We start from the raw sequence: 12219 nt of genomic DNA on the forward strand, positions 1-12219 counted from the left end.
AAAACATGGGACGTGCTGGAATTGCCCAGATGTAATGCACGCACAATATTGGTGGCGTTGTCCGATGTCACAAATCCCCAGGAGAGTCCAATTGGGGTAAGCCATTCTGAGATGATGTTCCTCAGTTTCCGTAAGAGGTTGTCAGCTGTGTGCCTCTTATGGAAAGCGGTGATACAAAGCATAGCCTGCCTAGGAACGAGTTGGCGTTTGCGAGATGCTGCTACTGGTGCCGCCGCTGCTGTTCTTGCTACGGGAGGCAATACATCTACCCAGTGGGCTGTCACAGTCATATAGTCCTGAGTCTGCCCTGCTCCACTTGTCCACATGTACGTGGTTAAGTAGACATTGGGTACAACTGCATTTTTTAGGACACTGGTGACTCTTATTCTGACGTCTGTGTACATTTTCGGTATCGCCTGCCTAGAGAAATGGAACCTAGATGGTATTTGGTACCGGGGACACACTACCTCAATCAAGTCTCTAGTTCCCTGTGAATTAACGGTGGATACCGGAAACACGTTTCTCACCACCCAGGCTGCCAAGGCCTGAGTTATCCGCCTTGCAGCAGGATGACTGCTGTGATATTTCATCTTCCTCGCAAAGGACTGTTGGACAGTCAATTGCTTACTGGAAGTAGTACAAGTGGTCTTCCGACTTCCCCTCTGGGATGACGATCGACTCCCAGCAGCAACAACAGCAGCGCCAGCAGCAGTAGGCGTTACACTGAAGGATGCATCTGAGGAATCCCAGGCAGGAGAGGACTCGTCAGACTTGACAGTGACATGGCCTGCAGGACTATTGGCTTTCCTGTCTAAGGAGGAAATTGACACTGAGGGAGTTGGTGGTGTGGTTTGCAGGAGCTTGGTTACAAGAGGAAGGGATTTAGTGGTCAGTGGACTGCTTCCGCTGTCATCCAAAGTTTTTGAACTTGTCACTGACTTCTGATGAATGCGGTCCAGGTGACATATAAGGGAGGATGTTCCTAGGTGGTTAACGTCCTTACCCCTACTTATTACAGCTTGACAAAGGCAACACACGGCTTGACACCAGTTGTCCGCATTTCTGTTGAAATAATTCCACACCAAAGAGGTGATATTTTTTTTTGTATTTTGACCAGGCATGTCGATGGCCATATTCGTCCCACGGACAACAGGTGTCTCCCCGGGTGCCTGACTTAAAGAAACCACCTCACCATCAGAATCCTCCTTGTCAATTTCCTCCCCAGCGCCAGCAACACCCATATCCTCATCCTGGTGTACTTCAACAGTGACATCTTCAATTTGACTATCAGGAACTGGACTGCGGGTGCTCCTTCCAGCACTTGCAGGGGGCGTGCAAATGGTGGAAGGTGCAACCTCTTCCCGTCCAGTGTTGGGAAGGTCAGGCATCGCAACCGACACAATTGGACTCTCCTTGGGGATTTGTGATTTAGAAGAACGCACAGTTCTTTGCTGAGCTTTTGCCATCTTAACTCTTTTAAGTTTTCTAGCAGGAGGATGAGTGCTTCCATCCTCATGTGAAGCTGAACCACTAGCCATGAACATAGGCCAGGCCCTTAGCCGTTCCTTGACACTCCGTGTCGTAAATGGCACATTGGCAAGTTTACGCTTCTCCTCAGACGATTTTGATTTAGATTTTTTCTTCTCCTCAGACGATTTTGATTTAGATTTTTGGGTCATTTTACTGAGCTTTATTTTTTTTTATTTTACATGCTCTCTACTATGACATTGGGCATCGCCTTGGCAGACGACGTTAATGGCATTTCATCGTCTCGGCCATGACTAGTGGCAGCAGCTTCAGCACGAGGTGGAAGTGGATCTTGATCTTTTCCTATTTTACCCTCCACATTTTTGTTCTCCATTTTTTAATGTGTGGAATTATATGCCAGTAATATATCAATAGCAATGGCCTACTACTATATATACTGCGCACAACTGAAATGCACCACAGGTATGGATGGATAGTATACTTGACGACACAGAGGTAGGTAGAGCAGTGGCCTTCTGTACCGTACTGCTATATATTATATACTGGTGGTCAGCAAACTGTGCAAAACTGAAATGCACCACAGGTATAGATGGATAGTATACTTGACGACACAGAGGTAGGTAGAGCAGTGGCCTACTGTACCGTACTGCTATATATTATATACTGCAGTGACGTGCGGTGATGTCAGGGCCTGGGGAGGCACTGCAGCTAAACTCGCCCCCCCCCCCCCCCCAAAAAAAAAAAAAAGTGCAGTCCCCCCACACCACTAAAACCAGCACCAGGCAGAACCAGCCAGGGGGGATAATGCCATAGCAGGGGAGACACTCAGTGTGGGGTCCCCCTGCCATGCCATTAAACACCCCCCAAACCAGTCAGCCCAGGGCTGGAATTCCTCGGAAAGTGGGGTCCCCAAAAAAATCAAAATGGGGTCCCCCCTCCCGAGCAACAACCAGCACTGGGCTGATAGCCCAGTGCTATGCCCCGCACCCCTGGTGGCGGTGGGTGCGGGGTTCATTGTATGTTCTGTTCTTTACAGGTGGCCTACAGATCCCAGCAAGCCTGCCCCAGCATGCTGTCACTTGGAGAACCACAAGTGCCAGCATGCCCGAACATATAGGGCCCGCTGGCACCTGTAGTCCACCTGCAAAGAATAGTAATATTGTTCTTTACAGGTGGCCTACAGGTCCCAGCAAGCCTGCCCCAGCATGCTGGCACTTGGAGAACCACAAGTGCCAGCATGCCCGGACATAAAGGGCCCGCTGGCACCTGTAGTCCACCTGTAAAGAAAATATAAAAAAAAAAAACACAACACATTCTTTAAAAAATCCTTTATTAAACTGGGTCTTCACCTGGGGGCAGCGGCCTTTAAGCTCTTTTGCATGGCCGCCGCCTTCCCAGGGCTTCCGGCGTCTTCACCTGGGAGGGCGCCACCTCCCCAGGGCTTCTGTAGTCTTCCTCCGGCGTCTTCACCTGGTGGGCGGCGGCTGCTAAGCTCTTTTGCATAGCCGCCGCCCATCCAGGACTTCCACGACGTCTTCACCTGGGAGGCGGCGGCCTTTAAGCTCTTTTGCATGGCCGCCGCCTTCCCAGGACTTCCAGCATCTTCACCTGGCGGGCGGCGGCTGCTAAGCTCTTTTGCATAGCCGCCGCCCATCCAGGACTTCCACGGCGTCTTCAGGAGCTCTTCTCCGCTCCTCCTCCGCCGTCGGACTGACAGCCGCTGCCTCGCGCTGACTTATATAAGTCAGCGGGAGGGGGCGGGGCGATGACGCGGCGAGCCATGATTGGCTCGCGGCGGCCATCTTTAATTTAAAAAATGACGCTGAGGCGCCATTTTTGAAATGAGTACCGCTTCCGCTGCCAAAACTCTGTTACCGCCGCCGCTACCGCCGCCCGCCTCTCCACATCCCGTACCTCCGCATCCCGTACCTCCGCCGCCCGGCCCGCCGCTTCCCGTACCTCCGCCGCCGCACCTCCGCAGGTAACGATGCCGCCCCATACAGTGATTGACAGCGGATCCAGTGACGGATCCGCTGGCCAATCACTGTGGCCTCACTCACAGGGACGTGCTTTCATAGGTTGAAAGCACGTCCCTGTAGGAAAGCGGCACCACTAATGGTGCCGCTTTCCCATGTTATTTCAATGGGCTTTTCCAGCCCATTGCTAGGGCCCGCCTGTGCCCGCCCCCCGCTCCCCATACTTTTCCTAATCACTACGGGAGGCACCACGATCGGTGCCTCCCAAAGTGATTTTAACATATATAATGATAGGTAAAATAATAAAGAAGATACTTATGTGTCATAAGTATCTTCTTTGTATTATTTTACTCATTAATGACAGGGGAGGCACTGCCTCCCCTGCCTCCCCTGACTGCACGTCCCTGATATACTGGTGGTCAGCAAACTGTGCAAAACTGAAATGCACCTCAGGTATGGATGGATAGTATACTTGACGACACAGAGGTAGGTAGAGTTGTGGCCTACTGTACCGTACTGCTATATATTATATACTGGTGGTCAGCAAACTGTGCAAAACTGAAATGCACCACAGGTATGGATGGATAGTATACTTGACGACACAGAGGTAGGTAGAGCAGTGGCCTTCTGTACCGTACTGCTATATATTATATACTGGTGGTCAGTAAACTGTGCAAAACTGAAATGCACCACAGGTATGGATGGATAGTATACTTGACGACACAGAGGTAGGTAGAGCAGTGGACTACTGTACCGTACTGCTATATATATAGTTATACTGTTGGTCAGGAAAATTCTGCACTGTCCTCCTACTATATACTACAATGCAGCACAGATATGGAGCGTTTTTCAGGCAGAGAACGTATAATACTAGTGGTCACTGGTCAGCAAAACTCTGCACTGTCCTCCTACTATATAATACTGCTGGTCCCCAGTCCCCACAATAAAGCAATTAGCACACTGAGCACAGATATTTGCAGCACACTGAGCACAGATATGGAGCGTTTTTCAGGCAGAGAACGTAGATATTTTCACTTGCAGCACACTGAGCACAGATATTTGCAGCACACTGAGCACAGATATTTGCAGCACACTGAGCACAGATATTTGCAGCCCACTGAACATAGAAACTGAGAGGACGCCAGCCACGTTCTCTCACGATCATCTCCAATGCACGAGTGAAAAATGGCGGCGACGCGCGGCTCCTTATATAAAATACGAATCTCGCGAGAATCCGACCGCGGGATGATGACGTTCGGGCGCGCTCGGGTTAACCGAGCAAGGCGGGAGGATCCGAGTTGCTCGGACCCGTGAAAAAAAAGGTGAAGTTCGGGCGGGTTCGGATCCCAAGGATCCGAACCCGCTCATCACTAGTTATTATGTGTTAATAGGAAAGAAGAAAGAGCTATGTGTTAAAAAGTGATACAAAAATAGGGTGTTAGAAAAATACTCAAAAGAGTAGTATTTGTGTAAATATAAATAAGAGTGTTATAAAAGTGCTAAATAAATATTATGGTGTGCTACCCCAAGGTAGACCAGCCACACCAAATCCAAGGGGCACCACACCCTAAGTCACACACAGCAATAATAATTCAGGGCCTAATTCAGTAAGGATTGCAAATTCTGCTAACAAGCAGAATTTGCAATCTTTTTCCTAGCATGCTGGCGGCCGCCCAGCATGAAATAGAGGATGCCTCCGGCCAGCCCAGCTGCGTCCGCAGGAAGATCGCAGCCATGTTCCCGATCGTGGCACTTGCGTGTGATGTCACGCAGCTGCCGCAATCACGACCCGACATGCCCTTATTCGCGCTGCACCATCACTCCATTTGCCTGCATCCGCCCCCCCGCAACGCCCCATCTCCGCCATGGAAATTAAGTGTTGCCGCCCCACGACTGCCTCTGCCTGATTGACAGGCAGAGGTGGTCGCATTTTCTCTTACGTCCTAGAGGATGCTTCAAGAACCATGGGGGTATAGACGGGATCCGCAGGAGACATGGGCACTTTAAGACTTTGAATGGGTGTGAACTGGCTCCTCCCTCTATGCCCCTCCTCCAGACTCCAGTTTATATTCTGTGCCCAGTGAGACTGGTCACACACAGGGGAGCTCTACTGAGTTTCTCTGAAAAGACTTTATGTTAGGTTTATTATTTTCAGGGAGCACTGCTGGCAACAGGCTCCCTGCTTTGTGGGACTGATGGGAGAGAAGCAGACCTACTTCTGTGAGTTTCAAGGCTCTGCTTCAGGCTACTGGACACCATTAGCTCCAGAGGGTCTGATCGCTAGGTACGCCTAGATGCTTGTCCCCGGAGCCGCGCCGTCACCCCCCTTGCAGAGCCAGAAGTCAGAAGACAGGTGAGTAGAAGAAGATCAGAAGACTTCAGTGGCGGCTTTGAGGTACCGCACAGCGGCCGCGCTGTGCGCCATGCTCCCACACACACAGGCACTGTCTGGTGCAGGGCGCGCGGGGGGGATGCCCTGGGCAGCATATAAATCCTCAAGATAAAATGGCAGTAGAATATATAAGTGCCTAGGCACTATATTTCTCTGACGTCCTAGTGGATGCTGGGAACTCCGTAAGGACCATGGGGAATAGACGGGCTCCGCAGGAGACTGGGCACTCTAAAAGAAAGATTAGGTACTATCTGGGGTGCACTGGCTCCTCCCTCTATGACCCTCCTCCAGACCTCAGTTAGATTTCTGTGCCCGGCCGAGCTGGATGCACACTAGGGGCTCTCCTGAGCTCCTAGAAAGAAAGTTTATTTTAGGTTTTTTATTTTCAGTGAGATCTGCTGGCAACAGACTCACTGCAGCGAGGGACTAAGGGGAGAAGAAGCGAACCTACCTGCTTGCAGCTAGCTTGGGCTTCTTAGGCTACTGGACACCATTAGCTCCAGAGGGATCGACCGCATGGAACTGGCCTTGGTGTTCGTTCCCGGAGCCGCGCCGCCGTCCCCCTTACAGAACCAGAAGCAAGAAGAGGTCCGGAAAATCGGCGGCAGAAGACTTCGGTCTTCACCAAGGTAGCGCACAGCACTGCAGCTGTGCGCCATTGCTCCTCATGTACACCTCACACTCCGGTCACTGAGGGTGCAGGGCGCTGGGGGGGGCGCCCTGAGGGCAATATATGACACCTTGGCTGGCAAATCTACATCATATATAGTCCTAGAGGCTATATAGATGTAAAATTACCCCTGCCAGTATTCCAGAAAAAGCGGGAGAAAGTCAGTTGAAAAAGGGGCGGGGCTTCTCCCTCAGCACACTGGCGCCATTTTTTCTTCACAGTGCAGCTGGAAGACAGCTCCCCAGGCTCTCCCCTGTAGTTTTCAGGCTCAAAGGGTTAAAAAGAGAGGGGGGACACAAAATTTAGGCGCAATATTGTATATACAAGCAGCTATTGGGAAAAATTCACTCAATATAGTGTTAATCCCAAAATTATATAGCGCTCTGGTGTGTGCTGGCATACTCTCTCTCTGTCTCCACAAAGGGCTGTGTGGGGTCCTGTCCTCAGTCAGAGCATTCCCTGTGTGTGTGTGCGGTGTGTCGGTACGGCTGTGTCGACACGTTTGATGAGGAGGCTTATGTGATGGCAGAGCAGATGCCGATAAATGTGATGTCGCCCCCTGTGGGGCCGACACCAGAGTGGATGGATAGGTGGAAGGTATAAACCGACAGTGTCAACTCCTTACATAAAAGGCTGGATGACGTAACAGCTATGGGACAGCCAGCTTCTCAGCCCGCGCCTGCCCAGGCGTCTCAAAGGCCATCAGGGGCTCAAAAACGCCCGCTCCCTCAGATGGCAGACACAGATGTCGACACGGAGTCTGACTCCAGTGTCGACGAGGTTGAGACATATACACAATCCACTAGGAACATCCGTTACATGATCCCGGCAATAAAAAATGTGTTACACATTTCTGACATTAACCCAAGTACCACTAAAAAAGGGTTTTATGTTTGGGGAGAAAAAGTAGGCAGTGTTTTGTTCCCCCATCAAATGAGTGAATGAAGTGTGAAAAAGCGTGGGTTCCCCCCGATAAGAAACTGGTAATTTCTAAAAAGTTACTGATGGCGTACCCTTTCCCGCCAGAGGATAAGTTACGCTGGGAGATATCCCCTAGGGTGGATAAGGCGCTCACACGTTTGTCAAAAAAGGTGGCACTGCCGTCTTAGGATACGGCCACTTTGAAGGTACCTGCTGATAAAAAGCAGGAGGCTATCCTGAAGTCTGTATTTACACACTCAGGTACTAGACTGAGACCTGCAGATAGTGCTGCTGCAGCGTGGTCTGTAACCCTGTCAAACAGGGATACTATTTTGCGAACATAAGACGTCGTCTTATATATGAGGGATGCACAGAGGGATATTTTGCCGGCTGGCATCCAGAATTAATGCAATGTCCAGTCTGTCAGGAGGGTATTAGAGACCCGACACTGGACAGGTGATGCTGACTTTAAAAGGCACATAGAGTCTTATAAGGGTGAGGAATTGTTTGGGGATGGTCTCTGGGACCTCGCCTCCACAGCAACAGCTGGGAAGAAATTTTTTTACCTCAGGTTTCCTCACAGCCTAAGAAAGCACTGTATTATCAGGTACAGTCCTTTCGGCTTCAGAAAAGCAAGCGGATCAAAGGCGCTTCCTTTCTGCACAGAGACGAGGGAAGAGGGAAAAAGCTGCACCAGTCAGCCAGTTCCCAGAATCAAAATTCTTCCCCCGCTTCCTCTGAGTCCACCGCATGAAGCGGGGGCTCCACAGGCGTAGCCAGGTACGGTGGGGGGCCGCCTCAAAAATTTCAGCGATCAGTGGGCTCGCTCACAGGTGGATCCCTGGATCCTTCAAGTAGTATCTCAGGGGTACAAGCTGGAATTCGAGGCGTCTCCCCCCCGCCGTTTCCTCAAATCTGCCTTGCCGACAACTCCCTCAGGCAGGGAGGCTGTGCTAGAGGCAATTCACAAGCTGTATTCCCAGCAGGTGATAGTCAAGGTGCCCCTACTTCAACAAGGACGGGGTTACTATTCCACACTGTTTGTGGTACCGAAACCGGACGGTTCGGTGAGACCCATTTTAAATTTGAAATCCTTGAACACATACATAAAAAAATTCAAGTTCAAGATGGAATCGCTCAGGGCGGTTATTGCAAGCCTGGAGGAGGGGGATTACATGGTATCCCTGGACATCAAGGATGCTTACCTACATGTCCCCATTTACTATCCTCACCAGGAGTACCTCAGATTTGTGGTACAGGATTGCCATTACCAATTCCAAACACTGCCGTTTGGACTGTCCACGGCACCGAGGGTCTTTACCAAGGTAATGGCAGAAATGATGATACTCCTTCGAAAAAAGGGAGTTTTAATTATCCCGTACTTGGACGATCTCCTTATAAAGGCGAGGTCCAAGGAGCAGTTGTTGGTCGGAGTAGCACTATCTCGGGAAGTGCTACAACAGCACGGATGGATTCTATACATTCCAAAGTCACAGCTGGTTCCTACCACACGCCTACTGTTCCTGGGGATGGTTCTTGACACAGAACAGAAAAAAGTGTTTCTCCCGCAGGAGAAAGCCAAGGAGCTGTCATCTCTAGTCAGAGACCTCCTGAAACCAAAATAGGTATCGGTGCATCACTGCACACGAGTCCTGGGAAAAATGGTAGCTTCTTACGAAGCAAAATTCCATGCGGCAGGTTCCATGCAAGAACCTTTCAGTGGGACCTCTTGGACAAGTGGTCGGGATCGCATCTTCAGATGCATCGGCTGATAACCCTGTCTCCAAGGACCAGGGTATCTCTACTGTGGTGGCTGCAGAGTGCTCATCTTCAAGAGGGCCGCAGATTCGGCATACAGGACTGGGTCCTGGTGACCACGGATGCCAGCTTTCGAGGCTGGGGGGCAGTCACACAGGGAAGAAATTTCCAAGGACTTTGGTCAAGTCAGGAGTCGTCCCTACACATAAATATTCTGGAACTGAGGGCCATTTACAATGCCCTAAGTCTTGCAAGGCCTCTGCTTCAAAACCAGCCGGTACTGATCCAATCAGACAACATAACGGCAGTCGCCCATGTAAACCGACAGGGCGGCACAAGAAGCAGGATGGCGATGGCAGAAGCCACAAGGATTCTCCGATGGGCGGAAAATCACGTCTTAGCACTGTCAGCAGTGTTCATTCCGGGAGTGGACAACTGGGAAGCAGACTTCCTCAGCAGACACGACCTACACCCGGGAGAGTGGGGACTTCATCCAGAAGTCTTCCAACTGTTGGTAAACCATTGGGAAAGGCCACAGGTGGACATGATGGCGTCCCGCCTAAACAAAAAACTAGATATTGCGCCAGGTCAAGGGACCCTCAGGCAATAGCTGTGGACGCTCTAGTGACACCGTGGGTGTACCAGTCGGTTTATGTATTCCCTCCTCTGCCTCTCATACCAAAGGTACTGAGAATAATAAGAAAACGAGGAGTAAGAACGATACTCGTGGTTCCGGATGGGCCAAGAAGAGCTTGGTACCCAGAACTTCAAGAAATGATATCAGAGGACCCATGGCCTCTACCGCTCAGACAGGATCTGCTACAGCAGGGTCCCTGTCTGTTCCAAGACTTACCGTGGCTGCGTTTGACGGCATGGCGGTTGAATTCCGGATCCTAAAGGAAAAGGGCATTCCGGAAGAAGTCATTCCTACGCTGATAAAAGCCAGGAAAGAAGTAACCGCAAACCATTATCACCGTATTTGGCGAAAATATGTTGCGTGGTGTGAGGCCAGGAAGGCCCCAACAGAGGAATTTCAGCTGGGTCGTTTTCTGCACTTCCTACAGTCAGGGGTGACTATGGGCCTAAAATTGGGTTCCATTAAGGTCCAGATTTCGGCTCTGTCGATTTTCTTCCAGAAAGAACTGGCTTCACTGCCTGGAGTTCAGACATTTGTAAAGGGAGTGCTACATATTCAGCCCCCTTTTGTGCCTCCTGTGGCACCTTGGGATCTCAACGTGGTGTTGAGTTTCTTAAAATCACATTGGTTTGAGCCACTTAAAACTGTGGATTTGAAATATCTCACGTGGAAAGTGGTCATGTTATTGGCCTTGGCTTCGGCCAGGCGTGTGTCAGAATTGGCGGCTTTGTCATGTAAAAGCCCTTATCTGATTTTCCATATGGATAGGGCAGAATTGAGGACTCGTCCCCAGTTTCTCCCTAAGGTGGTATTAGCTTTTCACTTGAACTAACCTATTGTAGTGCCTGCAGCTACTAGGGACTTGGAAGATTCCAAGTTACTGGACGTAGTCAGGGCCTTAAAAATTTATATTTCCAGGACGGCTGGAGTCAGGAAAACTGACTCGCTTTTTATCCTGTAGGCACCCAACAAAATAGGTGCTCCTGCTTCTAAGCAGACTATTGCTCGCTGAATTTGTAGCACAATTCAGCTGGAGCATTCTGCGGCTGGATTGCCGCATCCTAAATCAGTAAAAGCCCATTCCACGAGGAAAGTGGGCTCATCTTGGGCGGCTGCCCGAGGGGTCTCGGCTTTACAATTTTGCCGAGCTGCAACTTGGTCAGGGGCAAACACGTTTGCTAAATTCTACAAAATTGATACCCTGGCTGAGGAGGACCTTGAGTTCTCTCATTCGGTGCTGCAGAGTCATCCGCACTCTCCCGCCCGTTTGGGAGCTTTGGTATAATCCCCATGGTCCTTACGGAGTTCCCAGCATCCACTAGGACGTCAGAGAAAATAAGATTTTACTCACCGGTAAATCTATTTCTCGCAGTCCGTAGTGGATGCTGGGCGCCCATCCCAAGTGCGGATTGTCTGCAATACTTGTATGTAGTTATTGCCTAACTAAGGGTTATTGTTGAGCCATCTGTTGAGAGGCTCAGTTATATTTCATACTGTTAACTGGGTGTAGTATCACGAGTTATACGGTGTGATTGGTGTGGCTGGTATGAGTCTTACCCGGGATTCAAAATCCTTCCTTATTGTGTCAGCTCTTCCGGGCACAGTATCCTAACTGAGGTCTGGAGGAGGGTCATAGAGGGAGGAGCCAGTGCACACCAGATAGTACCTAATCTTTCTTTTAGAGTGCCCAGTCTCCTGCGGAGCCCGTCTATTCCCCATGGTCCTTACGGAGTTCCCAGCATCCACTACGGACTACGAGAAATAGATTTACCGGTGAGTAAAATCTTATTTTAACCCCCGCCAGTATAAATGTATGTCAGTAATAGCGGGGCTGAAGCGCGCCATTAAGGGGGCAGGGCTTCCCCCTCACAGCTCATTTCAGCGCCATTTTCTCCTGGCAGAGACGCTGGTCCCTCCAAAGCACTGCTGTACAGATCAGAGTGAAAAACGAGGGGGGGGCACAGTTGTTGGGTGCAATATAAGTTAAAAATAAAAGCACATTATATCATAAACGCTGTGGAAATGAGCTGGTAAACTCCTTCTGTTTTTCCATGACAGAATGTACTGGGGTCTATCCGTTTTAGCCAGTGTAATGTCGGTGGGTGTTTGATACACATGTGTTGGCATATCTGAGAGCTCTGCCCCTAAGGGAATGACTATGTCGGCGCTGTCGACTCCTAATGGTACTTGGTACATGTAAAAAAATGTCAACATGTCAGTAGAGAGATATTTTTCCCAAGAGAAAACTATATGGGAGACACAGACATGGGGGGTGACCCTGTCGGCACCAACAATATCTGACTGGGGGGATATTGACATGATAATGTGATGCATATCAGAAAGAGCTATACCTATATGTATGTATAGTAAGGTTACA

This window comes from Pseudophryne corroboree, chromosome 2 (assembly GCF_028390025.1).
Source record: "Pseudophryne corroboree isolate aPseCor3 chromosome 2, aPseCor3.hap2, whole genome shotgun sequence".
In the NCBI taxonomy this organism is placed as follows: domain Eukaryota; kingdom Metazoa; phylum Chordata; class Amphibia; order Anura; family Myobatrachidae; genus Pseudophryne; species Pseudophryne corroboree.